Source organism: Euprymna scolopes, chromosome 20, assembly GCF_053919585.1.
Source record: "Euprymna scolopes isolate OS-2025 chromosome 20, ASM5391958v1, whole genome shotgun sequence".
Lineage (NCBI taxonomy): Eukaryota > Metazoa > Mollusca > Cephalopoda > Sepiida > Sepiolidae > Euprymna > Euprymna scolopes.
The window spans coordinates 63,153,050-63,173,739 of NC_136501.1; positions in this window are offsets into that span (position 1 = coordinate 63,153,050).

Sequence of the window (20,690 nt, forward strand, 5' to 3'; positions counted from 1 at the left end):
CTCAACAGGGTGTGTAGTTATTACTCACAACTAAGAAACTATTGCCTTAAAATTTAGAAATTAGGTTTCTATTTTCCCATTGTGAATTTCACAGTAATATCTTGAAGTCTATAGTGCGTACAATCGAAATAACATAAATTAATTGAAACATAAGTTTGTTTCAATGCATATTTTTGCTTTTGTACATGACGCCACCAGCTAACGTTACACTTCGACTCCAGAGGAAATCTATTTTGGGCTAGACAAGAATAGTAAGTTCATTCAAGGTTTTCTTTTGACACTGAGCCTCTTAATTCCTGTTGTAGTCTTAAAGTCTACGAAAAGAAATAAATTGTATTTTCAGCAAACCTGCCTTGACCTTTATTTGCGCATGCTTTCATGAGCATCTCGGTACAAAACAATGCGCGAAAAATCAAATGTATACCACTATTTCACTTTTATTTCAATTTTTTCCCCATTTTCACCCCAAACAAGGCACAGTGCCACTTTGAAGTAAGAGGTTACTATCGGGGATATAAGTTGCAGGGATATTATGAAGGGAGATGAGCAGCAAGATGTCTGTTCACATTACACTTCAACTTCTGCATGTCAGTACAGTTGGAAAGCAGAATCCCGGAAGGGATTTCCAAAGTCTAGCAGTTCCGGGGAAGAAACTATAAGAGTAGAAGGCTTTCTTACATCTAGGGATCTCTACTGTGTAGGGGTGGGATTTTGCTGCTTGGCGGGTTTGTCGAGGGTATTTACGTCAGGAGGGTACAAGTGCTTGTAGTTCGTCGGAGCATTCCCCATTTAAATACTTGTAAAACAGGCAGAAGGATGCAATATTTCGTTGGTGAAACAGAAGTTGAAGCTTAGATAACAATTCAGGACCTATCAGGTTGGTAACTCTCTTTTGAACCCTGTCCAGGAGTGAGAGACTAGTAGCAGATGCAACAGCCCAAGTGTGACAAAAATACTCCATACATAGGCAAATGGTGGCCTTATAGAGGTACAGGATACTTTCAGGCGTAAGTAGCTTTCTAGCACGTTAGAGAGAATCTACCTTCCTAGCTGCGGCCCTGGCAATGCTCTCAATGTATCTGTTCCAACTCATGTTCCTTGTGGACGTTAATCCGATGAGTTGAGAAGTACTTTTAATGGTTGAGAAGGTTTCTTGTAATTATTGAAGAAAACAAGCTTAGTCATGGCAGCATTGAATTGTGACCATCCATTTATGTTCCCATTCCACTACAGATTAGGAGTCTTCCTCTAGTGTTTCTGCCATTTCCTTAAATATGTGTTCATTTGTTTTCCCCTCTTGCCTGTTATAGAGCGTGGTGTCATCAGCAAATATACCCGTCTCAGACAATTTTATCAGGGAGATCATTTATGAATATTAGGAATAATAAAGGTCCAGGGATAAACCCCTGAGGTACTCCCGCGTTTATATCATGTTGTTTAGATATACGACCGTCGGGAACAACCTGGATTGTTCTCTTACTTAAGAAGGATTTAATTATATCCAGTTATACCGTATGATCTGATTTTCCCGTGCCATACCCTGAGAAAAGCCTTAGATATATCTAAGGCTACAGCAACACATTGCGATTCAGATGATACGAGGGTCATTCCAAAAGTAAGGCCTCCTATTTTTTTAACTCAAAAGCTAAACGGTTAAAGAGTTACGAAGACGGAAGTTATACCATTAAAACGTGCGACCGTCTGTGCTACAGAATTCATTTCTCTAAATAGTCACAACTATTTCGCCAGACTGTTTTGATGCCACGGTCGTAAAAGTCCGGGTCTCCGTTTGTAATCCAATACTTTGTCGCTACTCTGAAATCGACGAACTCGTCCCTTAACTGTGATGGCATCAATTGCATCGGCTTTGTATACGTTCAACATGCGTCGGTGAATGTTGATCAGTTCATTTTTTTTTTTTCTGTATTGACAAATTCAATGACGCATCGCTGTTTCTGACGCACGTACATTGCAGGGGTTGCTTTCTAAGAGCCTCACACCTGCAATATCTGCAACAGAGAGATGAAACTTTCAGATCAGGAATGCATTAGTTCAGTCATCATCACAATGCAATTAATGATTATTTTTTTTTTTAATAACAACGAACATTTCAGCTTGTAATTAATAAAAGTTAGGTGGGAGAAGGGAGAGAGACTAAAAAAATCTTCTCAATTGCTACGAAAAGTTTAAAGTGGGACAAATAAATTAAAATTAAATCCGTTTCCTCCCACACCCAACAAAAAAAAATACCAATATTGGTTGCGACAGCCTAAAGGGATTTAGTGGAGGGGGGATAATAATTTTAATCCCTCCTAAAAATAATGAAAAGGGTTGCTTATTCAAAATTTCCCCTAGGTGAGTAAAACAAATAAAAGCAAATAAAATAAAAAACAAAGAAAGAAAAATTCTGTATGGTGTATGCACTCGTGACGAAAAGAAAGCTTCGTACTCCAAAAATCAAGTAAATCGATCAATTAGTTTTAATGAATTTAATACACAAAATAATTTTTAAGCGATTACTAGGAATTCATCCGCATTACAATGATGTAGTAGGCTGATTTATAACTTTTATTTCTGAAGAGCTATTTTAAAGAAAGGGGGGTTATCTAGTGATGAATTTAAGTTTTCTCATATCTCCTTTCTCCACGTTAAGAATGGCTTTCTAAAATCTCGTATAAGTTGGAATTATTTGGAATTATTTCCCTTATTTTTTATATCATGCTATCGTCGCAGTTCGTTAAGCCACAAAATTTGCTTTTGTTGTTTTTTTTTCTTATTTAAAAGATAAAAGTACTTGATCAATAAACAGTCTCTCTAAGAAAAGTAGATTCTGAAATGAATGAAAGTTTTTTTTTTTTACTTGAGAGTCACCACTTATCAAGGCCCGGAGGCCACTCGAGGATAAGGGTTATTGAGTGTACAGTAATCAATGGAATAATATCGTAGTAATTGTTAGTAATGGAAATTTGGTAAATTGGATTACTTAAGGGGGCGGTTCATCAAGAATTTGTTTAGGTTGGACTTAAAGACAACCATATTGTAGTAAGCTGGGAAACAGGCAAACGAAAGAGAGTTCCACAGGCGTGCAGTTTTAAGAAAGAAGCTTTGTTCATGGAATCTACGGTTTGAACTAGGCACAGTTAAAGATTGGGGAAAATTATTGACAGTGGTTGTCACTATATGAAAATCGGATTTAAAAAAATTAACTTTTTTTACAAAACGTCTGTAAAACTTTCGTAACAAAAAAAAATAATAATAATCATTTAAATTATAAATAATTTTGAACAGTCATTTGTCTCCCCCTGTTGCGAGTGGAAGTCTTCAAGCAAAAAAACATTGTCGTCAAAAACTAAATGCACGAGTACCAAAAATACTTGCTCCAAAATATGTGCAAGAGGGTGGGGAGGGCATAATTTCGACGGAATCGAGCAGGCTATTTGCAGTCAGACCAGAGTGCCCCCTTTTTACGGACACTTGAATTCCCTCCATAATCAAATCCTATGACTAACCATGTCACCATGAGAAGCGAGTGGATAAATCCGCCCTTTCAATTAGAATAAATGTTTAGCATATGTTCTTCAAGCAAGAGGTCATCCCTCGGGTATTATCTTCTTTTGGGACGCGCAAAGAATTTATTGCGACTTTATTAGAGAGTGTCGACTGGACAATCCAGATATTTATGTTCAAATTTAATATACCCTTTTGGGGAGGATTTTTTTATTTTAAATTATTATTATAATTATCATTATTATTATTATTATTATTATTATTATTATTATTATTATTATTATTATTATTATTATTATTATACGCACATTCAACTGTATCTTGCCTAACTGAGCTCTCCTGTGAAGATGAGTACAGAGAGGCAAGAAATGTTTAAATACGCATCAAAGAAAATTGTTGAATATGAATAAAAAAAAATTAAAAAAAGAGGTAAATTTAATATTTTCCTTTAAAATGGCGACTTTTGGAGGTTTTCGAGTATGCTGAAAACGAATACCCCGTTTAAATTTTCCGCAACTAAGTAGTTTTCCGAATATTAAGCAATGCTATGTCATGTTATTGCTGGTAGCCTATTTAATATGCACGAGCGCGCGCTCGTGCGTGTAAACGCAACCTCGAGAAACTACGTGCAAACGCGTGCGTGCCGAGATGGCCACCAGAAATGACATTGCTTAATATCCGAAAATTATTTATTTACGGAAATTTTAAATGCGATATTCGTTTTCAGCATACCCGAAAACCTTTAAAGGTCGGCATTTTAAAGGAAAAAGTTAAGGTGGAAACCAGGTATAAATTTATCGAGAAAGGGAAAATAAAAACAAAAACAAAACATTACTTTTTAACAATGTTAATCTAAGGGAAATAACTCTGGTGTTAATTTATAAGAGTTATCTCCCTTATCCACTGTTCTCATAAAAATTATTACAATTGTTTTCTAATATTGGGAGTTAAATTCAAATAGGGAGCTTTTGGTCAATTTGGTGAAGGTTTTTATGACTTTCTTTCCCCATGTATAGCACACATTCACACACAATCACACACACATACATATACATACGTGTACATATACATATACATACGCATACACACGCACACAGGTATATACACATATACACACGCATATACGCAAAAATATATGTAGGAGCATTTATATACATACCCACCTATACACTCACACACGTACTCACACACATCCACCCACTAACATATTACACACATATTGGTTAACTTTTTTTTGTCTTTCCCAATCAAAACGTGCATGCATACATGTACTTAATTATTCAAACATAAGTACACACACACACACACACACACACACAAGTAAGATGGAGAATAGGTAGGAGATGATACACACACACACACACACACACACACACGCACACACACACGCACACACAATCACGCACATACATATACATGCACCCATACATATATATACATACATGTATGTACATACACACTCACATACATCCGCATACGTATGCAGGCACACACACAAACATACACACACATGCATATATATAGAGACATATGCAGGGTTCACACATACGCATACATCCATATCCATATGCACACATACACACACGAATGCATTTACCCACCCATATATATGCATACATACATATACAGACACACACACATATACAGATGCGTATACATACACACACATATACAGATGCGTATACATCCATCCACCCATATATACATGGACATACGCACCCACAATCACACACACACACATACATATTCATACACCCATACCTTACATATATATTTGTTGAAGTTTTCTTTCTTTCCTAATCCAAGCACAAATGCATACATGTATTCAGTCACCCAAATATAAGTGCACGTACACACACAAACAAGATGGAGGATAGATAACAGATGATATATGTATACACACACACGTATACACAATCGCACACATACACGCATACATACACATACACACACATATATATGCATACACACATATGTGCGTGTGTATGTATGGGAGCAGACATCGTCTGGGGCTGTTGCCTCAGGCAGGACGTGAGTACTACGAGCTAGCTATGGCTCTTTTCAAACTCCCATTTTTTTTCCACGTGCGATACCCAAACGAACATTCTTCATTAAGTTGATTGAGATTGTCGGACTGACTTCCTCATCTTGGTTATTATAATCACAACGTTTCGGCCGTTTTGCTCTCCGGCCTTCATCAGGTGTTTTGTATCGAATTGGGGAACCGTTTGTTAGGAGTCTCGAACCCAACCCTTTATTATTATTACGGGGTACCGTGTTCGGACTCCAGCTAGGCAACGTTGTGACTATAACAAGCAACATGAGGAAGTTAGTCCGACCTTCTCAATCAATGAAAACACCTCATCTCAAAAAGACAGACAATTACTATTCTTCATTACGCTTGAAAAACATACATCAATACAACTCACACTCACGCACGGCAACACGTCAACGCACTGAAGACTTTGCACTTTCTTTCTCTTTTAACGGGCTTCCTTTGTTCGAGCAACTACTAGCTATAAATACGTGCGCGCACGAACACTGAACTATACTCTTCTTCAACAAGCCGGCAATGTATTAATTCTATCATGACGCACGAACACTGAATTATTCTCTCCTTCAAACAGCCGGCATGATATTAATTCTACCTCCAACACATTGAACACTTTTCTCTCTCTTTCAATGAACTCTCTTACTAATACGTCTCTCTCTTCTACCAAAGCTACTAACGAAAATGACAAATAAAGTTTGTTTATTAAAATGTTAAAATGAGACTTCCTTTCGTTGTCTTCATTTTTAACTAAACTGCCATTAAGTTGTTCACACACACTTGTCAACGTTACGGTTTACAAAAGCAGGGCAATGTTGGCAGCTGGTTTGGCTGCCCCATACCGAGCATTAAAATCTTCAAAGGAAGAAAATTAAAAAAAAAAAAAAAAAATTAAAAAAGAAAGACATAATTTCATACATTGTTATATCTTCACATATACGTCCTTTGATAGGAAGGCACACTTACGTCTAACAATAAAGAGCGCTACTCACATATCACATCCACACACACAATTTACCAACAAAATTTTATACTGACAGACCTTTCACTCTGGAATATTTTCTTATCTTTTTCCAGGTTCATATATGATTTTGTGTTTTTAACAGTTCTTTTCAGAATCATAAAAAGAGTTAAGAAATCTGGTACAATAATGCGTGTGTGCATCGTCCTGCATTAAATTTTATAATATAATTCAAAATTTGATGTACAGCAATTCATTTTTATATTAAACTAGAAGATGAAACCGGCGTTGTCCAGTTTTAAACATATATGTTATATTCCTTGAAAAAAATATGAACGATTCGTGCATGCGCAGTCGTGAAACAATTAGCATGTAGATAAAAATCCGACGGCCTCCACGTACTACTTTTTCAATTTTGATCTCTTAGCAGCCCCGTTTCCGGATCCAAATGGATTAAAAGTTATCCACGTGTCTGAATACCCTATATACCAATTTTCAAGTCTGTAGATAAAAAGTTAGTTCAGTATATAGGTTGAGAAGTGTCCTCTCACACACACACACACTCACTTTTATGGATGTGCTAGATTTATTGTACGTCGCTTATTTTTAAAAGTTTGTAGGTTTACAAAAAATAATGTACTCACGTTTCTCATCGCGTTGTTTAAAATATACCTCGTAATTCACAATGATCGGTTTATTAGTTTAAGAGTGGGTCCTGCACAAAGAAATATAGAAACATAAACGCAGTGCTAACTTTATAAAATAATGTTGCCGTATCTGGAGAGGTTCGACCCAGAGCACTATCACTTACCTTAACAGAGTATAAAATCGACTTCGGAATCGAGTGGGGGATGAGGTATTTTTCTTGGGCATTGCTTGTAGTATATACACAGCTGATCAAAAATTTAAGATCATTTAAAAATATTTAAAAAGAAACCTTTTTTTAATGATAGATTTTAAACTCTTCCGACTAAAGGTTACTAATATTACAATTTAAAAGGTTATGGAAACAAAAAGGTACATTCCAGAAATGTTATTTAAAAATTTGCATTTTTATTAAATTGGGCGTTTTACACATGATAAAAATTAAAAAACCAAGGATATAAATTGTTAGATTTATGGTAATTCTAATGTTTTTAGTTCAATTAGAGATTAGCATTTACTATGTAAAGGTGTTACTATGCCTAAAGCAAGAAAACTAACCGAAGTTGAGCGTTCTCGAATTCTAGGATGCCATAAGCAAGGTTTGTCACAGCAAGCGATAGCAGCTAAGGTAAATCGCAGTAAAACTGTTATTTGCAACTTTCTAAAGAACACTGAGAATTATGGAAAAGAAAAATCCTTTGGTAGCCCCCCCACCCAAAAAAGAAAAAAAAATTCTCCTGCATTGAGTAGGAGACTTAGACGGGTTGTTATGAATGATAGAGGACTTTCTTCTAGTCAAATTAAGGCGGTTACAGATGCTGATTGCAGTCCAATAAACATAAGACGACACTTACAACAAAAAGGCATGGTAAATAAAAAGCGTAAGCAAATTCCTCGATTGCTTCCACGTCACATAGTGGGCCTCTTAAGATTTGGTCGTGAATACCAAACCTGGGACGTGGAGAAGTGGGCGAAAGTCCTGTTTTCTTATGAGAAAAAAATCAATTTAGATGGTCCTGATTGCTTCCAGCGATACTGGCATGACAAAAACATGCACCTTGAAATTTTTTCTACACGTCAGTGGTGGAGGGTCCGTAATTGTATGGGGTGCCTTTTCTTATAGAGGGACGATGAAGCTCCAGGTGGTGCAGGGTCGTCAGACAGCAGCTGGTTATGTTAGCATGCTACAAAAAGCATCTTTGATGGTGGAGGGTCATCGTTTGCGTGGGGATAAATGATTATTCCAACAGGATAATGCTGCAATCCACACTGCAAGACGGACCTTGAGCTTTCTACAAGAAAATGGAGTCCATCTCTTGGGACATCCTGCATGCTCACCGGACTTGAACCCAATTGAAAATGTTTGGGGGTGGATGACAAGAGAGGTTTATCGAAATGGCAAACAATATTCAACAAAAAATGAACTTTGTGAAGCCATCTTCAGAAACTGGAGCAGGATCCACCGCACCTTAATGGAAACCCTTATTTCTAGCATGCCCCAAAGAATATTTGAAGTCGTCAAAAGCTGTGGAGATAGAACTCACTATCTATATAATTATAAAACTCAAATGACCTTGTAAGGGCGTTGTAACCCAACATCCGGTTTACGACTTCCGGTTGCGCATGGGTACATAAACTTATACCGATAACAGCGTAAACAAATAAACACAAATCGCTACTTTTGCAGAATTTTCCCTGGGCACTGAAATATCAACGTTATTATTTAGAAATTATTATTTAATATTGGAAGGGTGAGGATGTTTTGCAACTATTCTGTATTACAGGTATACTGTCGCAATTCTCTTACAAATAAATCAACTTTGACCCGTTGATAACATATTGTTTTACTGTGAACGTTTTCAACGTCCCAATTTTTTTTTTTTCACGTTTAAATTATCCAAATAAACAATTGTTAATACTTTCTGCTTTTTTTACATCGTTCATTTAAGTATTACGCTTAAGTTATTTTAACGCAATTTATTACAAATAAATCTACATTAACCCGTTGACAACCATAAGAGTATTTTACAACGTATTGTTTTGTTGTGTACGTTTTCAGCGTCCCAATTGTTTTTTTTTTTTTCAAAAATAAACAATTATAAACAGAACGACTCATAGAAATCTATCTATATTCTTGTTTCATTTTAATATACTTTCATAGAAATGTTTCTGTTATGTCACAAAAAACTATTTTTTTACGTCACAGGTGTCACGCGTATACATTAATTCCATAGCTAATATAACATACTGACCCAACGGGACACGGGTAGTCTAGTTAAGTTTGATTGTTGAATGTTTTCATACATTTTTCATACACTTTTTGTACAATTTAATAGAATTTTGTCTCTGGTCTTATAATTTTGATCATGTGTAAAAAGTCTGATTTAATAAAAATGTAAATTTTAAAAATAAATCTTCGGAATGTAGTTTTTTCTTTCCAGAAACTTTTAGATTGTAGTATTGGTAACCTTAAGTCGGGAGAGTTTAAAATCTTTCCTTTAAAAAAAAGGTCTTTTTAAAAGATTTTTAAGTGGTCTTGAATTTTGGATCAGCAGTGTATAGATAATTTGGGGGTGATCATTCGAACACAGATGTATAGGATATAAGCAGATTAATAGCAAAAAAAAAAATGTATGCAAACCAAATGAGCGTTTCGATTTTGTTTTTTGTTTGTTTTTTTTTTCATTTATTATTATTATTATTATTATTATTATTATTCATTCATTCATTCATTCATTCATTCATTCATTCATTTATAGTTATAAATTTTACTTGCTCTCAATATTACAAGGAAAATCCATTCTTCTGGTGCGACTTTTCAACTCTGTTTTGAAAACGTGCAAAAAAAGGGCTGTTGGTTCCAACGGTCTTCTTTTGCACTTTTTTTTTATTGTATTTTATATATCTACCTTTTTGGTATTCCCTTATTTCTTGTATATTTACTTAACATTTAGTATGAAATATTCCTACATGGTTATAAAAACCTGAACGTTTCAACCACGACATACATGTTACAGACCTCATACAGTGTAACCCGAATATCAGAGACTCTAATAAAAGGAAACCGGATATAAGAAAGATTTTCTATGGTCCAAAATTAGAGCCTGTGTTAACGTACAGTGTAACTCGAATATAAAAAGCCCCAGATATAAAAGTAACCCAGATATAAGAGACTCGAAGAAATGAAACCGGATATAAGAGATTTTTTCTGTCCAAAAGTATAGCCTGTGTTAATGTACAGTGTAACCCCCCAGATATAAATTTAACCCGGATATAAGAGAGGTCAACGTCTTGCGAAGTTTCTTATACCCGGGTTACATTGTAAAAATAAACATTTATAACTTTCAATGATAAAAACAGTTACTTGTCTATTTTTTTGCTTATCGAAATGCACCCACATTCTAAAAGTGATTATTAAAGCAACCACAGCAACAAATGATGTATTTAATCATAAAAATATTCTATTTCATAGCAGTGTGTTTGTAAATAAACACTTACATGAGATCCTATTAGTTTTATATTATAAACCAATTTTACAGTAGGTATCACACCCTAAAAATTGGCTCATTAAAAAGTAATAAGGCAATTTTCTATTTCAGACTGGATTAGTAAGTCGGCGTATACGTTACAACTACTTAATGCCTAATAGATTTGATTTAATTTCCAAGAGCGTTTATGCCAGCATAAATGGGTATTAAGCTCCAAGATAATTAATGTGTTTCTAATACAGAGTAGCACATTTATCCACCTTCCAGATGATTAATGAATTCCTACAGAAAACGTGCACACACGGTGGGAGATTGGTCTAATGGATGCTCACCACAGACTACGAAATCAGAGGTTAACATGGTGACACCATTTTGTTGAGACATCGTATTGAAATGAGAATTTTTTAAAAAATGAATCATTTACGCTAACATATATATATCGCGATTCGAAAGCCGAGTCTTTTGTATGCGAGACAAGCACTCTGCCAATTGAGCAAACGCCCCTCACACAAGAAAGTTTTGGACTTCCGGTTTGTTGACTGCCATGGCTCTTGTGAGTTGCGACGTTGTTATGCTGTGAAAATAATCATATATATATATATATATATACTCACGAACAAAAACAAATGGGCCAAAAGTGAAAGAAGGAAGAAATCGATTTTTCAATAATTTTTCAATAATTTTTGTTAATTTTAACTGAAAATTTTTATTTTGCAGATTATTATTCTATAATTTAGCATATAATAATAAGTGAAAAAATTAATCCTAAAAATGGTAAGACCGCATCTTAGCGAGGATATAAAAAACCTAATTGCAGGATTAAGGCAGTCCAAAATTACTTACAAGTAGATTTTTGATATTTTAAGAAAAGAAAATGTGAAAACATCTTTTCTGCAGTGGAGTGAATTGCTTAAAGGTTTGAAGTCGAACGCTTGGTAAAAGGGAAATCTGGATCCGGTCGCCCTAAAGCATCCATTTTGAAGGACGACCACAGGCTTAAATTAACTGTTTTGAAGGATCGAAAAAAAAATTTAGGTTGACCTTAGCAAAGAATTGAAAACAGGGGCTGGAAACTCTCTTTCTAGACATGCAATATGTAGACGAATGAAAGAAATAAGATTTTCCTCTAAAAGGTGTGCAAAGAAGCCATTTTTAGCTAAGAAGAATATCAGTGATATAAAGAGATTTTTCTCCTGTTATGGCAAGAAAGATACAGACTGGTTCAGGAATGTTTCCTGGTTAGATGAATCAAGATTTTCACTTGTTAGTGATGCTCCGGATGCCCCGAATGGTGCAATTGAAGAACTGGAGAAAGATTTTCACCAAGTTGCATAAAAACAACAGTTAAACACGGGAATGGAGGGATATGGTATGGGGAACTTTTACTGCAGTAGAAGTTGGGAACTTATTAGATGTAAGAAGTAAATCAATGCAAAGGACTACATTCGAATGTTAGAAACAGGACTGTTACTAAGTATTCAGAAGCTGCGAATATCCCAAAACATTATTTTTCAACATGATAAAGCCCCTGCACACACTGCTAAAGTCACAGAAAAATGGTTTTCTGATAACTCAATTGATTTGATATTTTGGCCAGGTCAAAGCCCCGATTTAAACCTAATCGAGAATATTTGGTTCATAATATTTCGTGCATTGGCCGAAAGAACTTTTTCGAACAATGACAAACTGTGGGAAATTGTGTAAAGCGAATGGAATAGCATCTCCCCTTCAGTGTTCCACTTTGGTTGAGAGCATGTCTAAAAGGATTAATCTTTTAAAGAAATCAAAAAGGAATTCGATTCCATCCTAAGCATTTATCAAAGTAAATGTCTTGTTTTGTGTTATTAGTCTCGTTTAAGTTTCCTTGTTCAATTGTTCTTTGTTCAATATAGCTTTTAATGCAAAAAAATGTATAAAATTTGTTGGACCATTTTGTTGTTCACGAGTGCATATATTTTATATATATATATATATATATATATATATATATATATATATATATATTGTAATAGAAAAACGTGACAAGACATTCTAGTAAAAAATATTGCAGCATTAATAATTGATTATATAATGTTGAATTGAATTTTTTAAGATTCTTAATGTTGCAATGCTGCAATATTTTAAGTTATAAATTTATTATAATTTTTACTATAATATCTTGTCCTTTTCTTTTCCAGTTTTAACAACTAGTCCTTTACTTTTCCATGTTTAAGCTTAACCATGTTACTTTTCATACTCCCATTTTACTATTATAATCCATGATTTTCCAGACTTCCAATAAATTCACTTGTTCTTTGTTTAATTTCAGTCTCATTTTTTCCCATAAACACATATGTAATAACAATGCACGGCAGTCGTCTGCTTTTAACCCCCACCCCCAATTATCTTCATTTCATGCTTTCATTCTTTCTGTTTCACTTGTTTCTTTTCTTTTTTGAATTAGTAGCAACAGTAGTCGCTGAAGTGACATGGTTGCGATGGAAACCAGTTATGAAAGCGTCGCTCACCTCCTTACATATTTTCACGATTTTGAACACCAAAAAATTCATCAAAACTTTTGTTTTACTGAACAAAAATTAATTTTATTTTTCACAATGTAGCTGAATTATAATAATTATTATAATAATTGCTTGAAATTTGGTCAAAAATGAGTAAGCGGTGAAGCTTTAAAGCAGATCTGATTGACTAAATCTGCCACTTAACCATATATTCAAATACGCTAGTGTTTCAATGATTAGAATATTTAGATGAAATTATGAATCTTGTGGCATCTTACGAAATATTTTCTTTTTGTTTTTTCTTTCCCTACGTCCCTTAAAAAGATTTAATCTTTAAATATATTTTCTATGTATGTGCTGAATAGCAAAATTATATCAAACCAGCTGTAATATTTTGCTAATGATTTACCTCTGAGGAAATGAGCCTACAATGAAAATCCATGGATTAAGGAAATTACTTTGAATATTGTATTTTATGTTCAAAAAATAAATTTATGTTCTGGATGAAATTTAAATATAAAAACTGTAAATCTAATATATAAAAGGCAATATAAAAGCTTGTCTGAAGCTGACGAGATGACCTCTGGTCCATTGGTAATGGTTGGGATAGAACGCACACTTCTGTTCAGGATCCTATTTGTTATTTGCCAAAACTGGTGGGAACCAAGCCGCTGATCAGCTACTTTGGATTTAACAGACTGGGCATATAGCTCTCTTGCATTTTTTATTACTCTTTTACAGTGGTTGCTGGCAGTCCTGAAAGCAGATGTAGTCTCAGTGCATCTATTACGTTGATAGCTATGGAAAAAGTGATTTCTGTGCGCGATGGCAGCAGCACATTCTAGGGAGAACCACGGCTGGCTGGTAGGTTTTTGTTGGAATTTTTTAGATGGTATGAATCGGTCTATGCCTACAATTAACCATTCGGTCAGGTCTGATACTATAGAGGACACATCCTTTTTAAACATGGAATGCAGAGGTAGATCAGATATAAATTTACGGAAGTTATCCCAGTCAGCCATGGAGTATCGGTATACAGTATGGTGGAGGGATACGTCTGGGGACTTATTACATTTCATTTTTATCTTAACTGATATAACGGAGTGGTCGGAGGATGCTAGAGGAGAAAGAACGGAACATGAACATAGCTCAGGGGAAGTTGAGAGAAAAAGGTCTAGGAGGCTTGCATATTAACCTGTAGTATCGGGCATATGGATGGGCTCGCGAACAATCTGAGTGAGGTCATAAGCAATGGCAAAATCATGAAAGAACCTCCCCCTCATCGTCCTTTTTATTTGAGTGGGTCAGCCATTCCACGTTATGGACGTTGAAGTCACCACAGATGTGGATGTTAGTCGAGGGGTTTGCAGACAGGGTGTGGTCTATTTTCTCAGATATGCCCTTAAAGATAGTATCTCCGCTGTTGTGGAGCCGATAGAGGGCAAATATGATGCAGTGATGTAAGCAAGTGCAACCCGGAAGCACATATAAGGTAAATTAGGATTTTCTCTAGAGATATCCCTGCCACATGGGAAGCCATCTTTAATGTAGGCACATATTCCATTCCCATGGCGATGTTGGGGGTCAGATTTAGATGTTAAGTTAGAGTATCCGTTAATTATTAATTTAGGGAAGTGGTCGGCCCTATTCCAGTTTCGCTTAGTAAGAACATGTCCGGTGTCGTCTCCTGTAATTGGGTTTCAACCTCTGGAAGGTTGGAACGTAGACCCCTGATTTTGGAGGAGACATGGTAGTAGGGATCTACGTTGGAAGATGGGGTTCTAGGTTTATTCGAGTTTTTTTTTCTGGAGATGTTCATGTTGAGGTTTTGGGATTTGTGGAACAGGTCGGCATACTTGGTTAGAGCAGTACAGAGAGGGAAAGTAAGAGAGAAAAAGACAGGAATTTTTTTTGTAGTACATGAAAAGGTAAAGCCGTAACAATTACCCACTAGTATGGCATCGAGAGGCCCCACCAGAAACTAGTGCATGGTCCAGAATCCATTCACCAAATGGCAATACAGCAGTCCCAGTACTTTGCGCCTGCTGATAGGACAGCCTCCTTAGTGGTTAATCCAAGGTTCGGGTCCCTGACTATCAGGCGGATAACGTCAACCCAGACAAAACGTTTACCTCCAGCACCCTTACTAGTGACATGACCACAAGGATAGACATAGACAGAAAAATTTCCGACATCTCAGACTACTGTTCACCAAGTACTACCGACCTTTCAAGCAGCTTTTTCTTCACCCTTTGTCAGAAAAATCACTAATTTGAATGAGGACTGAGGGACAAAAAAGGAGAAGCGAGAGTTACTGGAGCTGCCGATAACACATTCATTGTATTCTTCTACATATCTAAAGTAGATCAATGGTTTTATGGGTCCGGACATTAATTTTTCCTCATGGAATCCTATGTGGGTCCCAACACGGAGCCCATCGACACGCCATCAATTTGCCTGTACATGTAAACGGCAAATTTAATTAGTTCAAAAAATACGCGTGCAGGAACGAAAGGTGTTGGACTTTGGCTGCGATATAAAAAGTCAGCACAGATATCTATCATTTCTAAAACTGAGACGCAAGTAAATAAATTGCTGATATCATACGAACACATAAATTTATTTGTACTCGTTGATTTTTGCATGTAGTCTGCGAAATGAAATTAATCTTTCAGACAGTATTTATTTAATTTGATACTGGCTGAAGAATATTGAAGATTCATTTTGCAACCGTCTGTTGTGAGGACCCTACCATATATAGAATGGATCTTAAGGGAATATCCGCTTTGTGTGTTTTGGGTAGGCCATATAATCTTGGACGGATAGAGCCCGAGGGTCTAATCTCACTAGCTACCTCATGTAGAGGCCAGGAAGGAGTTATCTCCCTTTCGCTCAGACTTTGCATAAGTGGAGTTATCCCCCTTATAAAAGGACAGGCGAATCGCCATTATTGGTTTACACTCGTTCACGGCGACACGCTGTCGGATTAGAAAACCAGCTTGCTTAAAACGCAAACCTTACATGGCGCTACGAACATATTGTCACTTAAAATGTGAAATACTTATATCGCAGCATTGAACTACAGATATCGTTACACTATGGAACAAGAAAACGTTCTCTTATTACGTCAACTAGTCGAGTTACAAAAAGAAAACATCGAATTACGGAAGGACATCTTACACGGACGAGCGAACACGTCGCAAACAAAAAGAATGCAGCGACCTTCTATAGGTCTGGACTCAACAGATAGCGAATGGGCACTCTTTTTAGACACCTGGTCACGGTACAAGGAGATGTGCAGACTCGAAAATCCAGCTGCAATTCGAAACGAACTGCGAGAAGCATGCACACCGTAAACGAACAGGTTACTGTTTGAGCTCATTGGACCAGAACGACTCAACAATGCGCCAGAGGAGTACCTTCTTCATCAAATACGACTGGTGGCCGTTCGAGGCTTACACAAGGAAGTCCACCGACAAACGTTTCATTCCATGAAGCAAAATGAGGGTGAGTCAGTGACCCATGTTACGTGGCCAGGCGAAATTTTGTGAATTTCGTATTCAGTGTCCGAACGAACCCACTTGCCGGCAGCAGGTTAATTACTCAGACGATATGGTTGCCGGGCAAATGATGGCAGGGTTAAGAAATATCGAACACCAGAGAAGGGTACTGGCAGAGGCAGCTACACTTCCTACCTTGGATTTAAAGTTTTCACGGTTGGTTTGCCTGGAGGCAACAGACGAGGTAACTCCACACTTTTCCGATACCATACAACCTCTCGCGATGTCTGGGGTACAAAGGTCGAATCAAGTACAACAAATGCATCAGGCAAACAAGAGCCCAGTGCCGCACGTGCAATGAAATCGCACCATCTCAGCCCAGGGAACCCTTGATGTCCCCAGCAGACCCGGAATTTCCATTCCAACAAGTGGTGGTTGACTTCGTCCAGATGCAGGGTAGACACTTTATGGTATACACAGACAGGTATACGGGATGGGTTGAAGTGGCCCTAACGACGTCGGGAAGAGCCAAGACGGTGTGCGATACCTTGAGGACTTGGTTCTGTACCTACGGCGTACCGGAAGAAATTTCGTCGGATGGTGGACCACCATTTGAATCCCAGGAATATGACTCCTTTTTGAGGAATTGGGGCATACGAAAACGTACCTCATCAGCGCATTATGCCCAAGGCAACGGTCGCGCAAAGTTAGCCGTCAAAACCGCGAGACGTATACTGGCGGACAATACGGACAGTTATGGACGCCTGAGCCATGATCGGGCGGCCCGAGCACTACTGACCCATAGGAACATGCCTGTCCAAGATCTGGACATGTCCCCAGCCATGATGCTGTATGGTCGGGTCATTAAAGACCACCTTCCTGTCCTACGGGACAAATACCAGGTTCGAAAACAGTGGACAGAAATAGGCAAACTAAGGGAAGTGGCAATGGCCAAAAGACACATGAGGAACGAGCAGTATTACAACCAACATTGTCACCCACTCCGGGAACTCCAGGTAGGAGATTACGTCCAGATCCAGAACCAGGACGGGAACCACCCACGTCGATGGACAAAGACGGGGAGACTCGTGGAGACCCAGGGGTACTGACAGTACCAAGTCCGGGTCGATGGAAGCAATCGAGTGACATTGCGCAACCGTCGGTTTCTCCGCAGAATACACCCGGTAGTGGATGGCCCTCGTAACATCAGACAAGAAATCCTGAACCCACAGGCACAACCTCCGGAGGAGGCAATGGAGGTGGAACAACACGCCGACACGGAATCCCCAAGCGAGCATGAGGAAGAAATGGAAGTGGAAGATACCACGGGAGGAGATACCCAAAAATACAGTCCTCCTCCGTTAAGGGAACCGTCAAGTCGGAGGACGAGAGCTCCAAGGGGTTTGTCGCCGCAAATGCGGGGGAAATCGCACGAGTATTTCTCCACATAAAAGATGACCACAACAACTTGCTTTTGTGGTCACGAGGGGGAGGGGCATGTAGAGGCCAGAAAGGAGTTATCTCCCTTTCGCTCAGACTTTGCATAAGTGGAGTTATCCCCCTTATAAAAGGACAGGCGAATCGCCATTATTGGTTTACACTCGTTCACGGCGACACGCTGTCGGATTAGAAAACCAGCTTGCTTAAAATGCAAACCTTACACCTCAGAAGAAAGTAAACCACTTTTTACCCATTTAACTAATTATTTCTGGAATTTAGATTCCAGAGTACTCGTGGAATCATGGGTGTTAACAGGGCCTAATTTAACAAAATTGTCACTATCGCTTAATATAAGTGACATTTTGTTGACGTATTCCTCATGATTCATTATGACTACCCCAGACCCTTTATCGGGTCTAGTTATCACGAGGGATCTATTTTTACGTAGAGTTTTAATGACGTGAAGGTGTTCATTAAGCCATTTAAACTCTGAATGGGATAATGGTGTAGTAGCGTAACTGTGGGCAAGGTTGTTTAAACTTGTTTTTAGGTCCCTTAATTTATTCACGGAAACCGGTTGAAGTTTAGCTATCTGAGAGCCTAAAACTTCAAACTCAGAGAATATTTCTTCTCGTTTTGTATTACTTAGTGGAATGCAAAATTCCAACCCATGATCGAGTACGAGAAGTTAAACTGGGGACAGTTTCCAAGAAGATAGATTTAACACGTTACCACCTACATTTGCGTTGATAAAGCAACCATATTTCTTCTTTATTAGATGTTTTAATTTATTATGAAATTGAAGCTGTAATTTTTTTACAGCTTCGTTTTTTTTTTTTTTTTTTTTTTTATATTAATAAGATACCGTAGGAAACGAACTTTATCGCAAAAAGATAATGTGCCCACTATTTCCATCCATAATTGCAGGCATCTACTCCTGAATCTTTCCAGATTAAATGCTAATTTATCCGAATGATCCAGGATAAACGCTTTTTCAATCGTATGCCCAGGATGGAATCTTGCTTTTTTTATCTTAGATAAAATAAATGAGGGACATACATTATTATTTACGCAAGAACGTAAGAATGTGTTTTGTTCTTGCGTTGATCTTATTTTACTTTTAATTAAAATGATGTTGTTTAATTTTTTAATTAAACTTGGGCTGTACCGTGTCTTTAAATATTTCATGATTTTCTTGAGGGTACAAAACTTTATTAAGGCAATCCTGAGGGGAAGACGTATTCCTTCGGAATTCATTTTATATTAAAAAAAAAAAAGATCGAGGAGAAAAGGAAAATGGATAGCGACCAAAAAATAAAAGTAAGGAAATAGAAAAAAAATCCAAACGAGTCAATTGACATGTTTTGCCCTCACTCATCAAAATTAGAATCGAGGGATTTATTTTTTATTAATTTGTTTTCTTTAATGATAAAATCTAAAAAAAGAGACGTATGTATGTATGCATGTATGCATGTATGTATGTATGTATGTATATCTGCCTAAAATTTTCGACCAAGAGGCGATGGATTTTCACGAGATTGGTATCGTTTTGAAACATGGCCGTTCGGACGACAAATATCGAAAAATTGACTAAAAACATTAATTCCTTCACCCTCCGCTGGAAACTTTTCTACAAGGAAGGATCGCTTTTTTGCAGACATTTTCGAAAGTCATCCACACTCTTCGATTGACTAGCCTAAATTTAAACCTTCGCCACTTCCGGTTTGATGATGGGCGCAACGGAAAAGACGTCACGTTTTTTGTTTTTCACATTTTTTTCCTCCTTTGCGGTACGTGTTCGAGCCTGCCTGCTTGCCTGCCTAATACCATTTTTTTCTCTTTTTTTTTTATTGCTCAACAAACACCTCCAAACGCCCGAGTAACGCCGGGCACCCAGAGTAGTTCCATACATTTCGCATGAGTGCACCCAAGCGTACTTGTCATTTAAGTCATTTTTTTATTTCCATGCATGTTCGGCAGCTCTTCGTTTTGTTTATCAGTTTCTTGTTTTGACAAAATTCAACAATTGCTTTAGAAGACTAAAGTGTCTGTCTTACCTTGATTAGATTCATACTGATTTAAACCAATTTTCAAAAATGTAGCAAATTTCCGCCATATTTTTATTGTGCTGATAAACTGTCGACTGCTGTGATTTCATTAACTAAGCGTTTCGGCACTTTCCAGCATTTACGTAAAATACCAGAAAGCGGGGATGGCCTAATGACAACAGAACATATACTACTCACTTTTGAATTGAGCATTCAAAGTTGGCACAATATACAAATCAATATAAGAAATAGTATATAGCTTTGACTTCGGAAAGGCATTTCCATTAGTGATGGATGAGATTTTCAAACACAAGATGAACTCTTCTTCCAAGATATTAAACAATACGGGAAATTGTTTAAACCACCAATAATACAGTCGACATTTTTAATCTGATTGGTTGACTTTAAAAAAATGGCATTGAATAAGTATCGAAAATTTCGTGAAGTCGATTTTTGTTACATTTATTAAACACGTGTGTGTGCGTATGTAAAAAAAACTTTTTACATACTTTTTTTTTAGATTTTAACATATTTTTAGCTCTTCTCTCTTTGA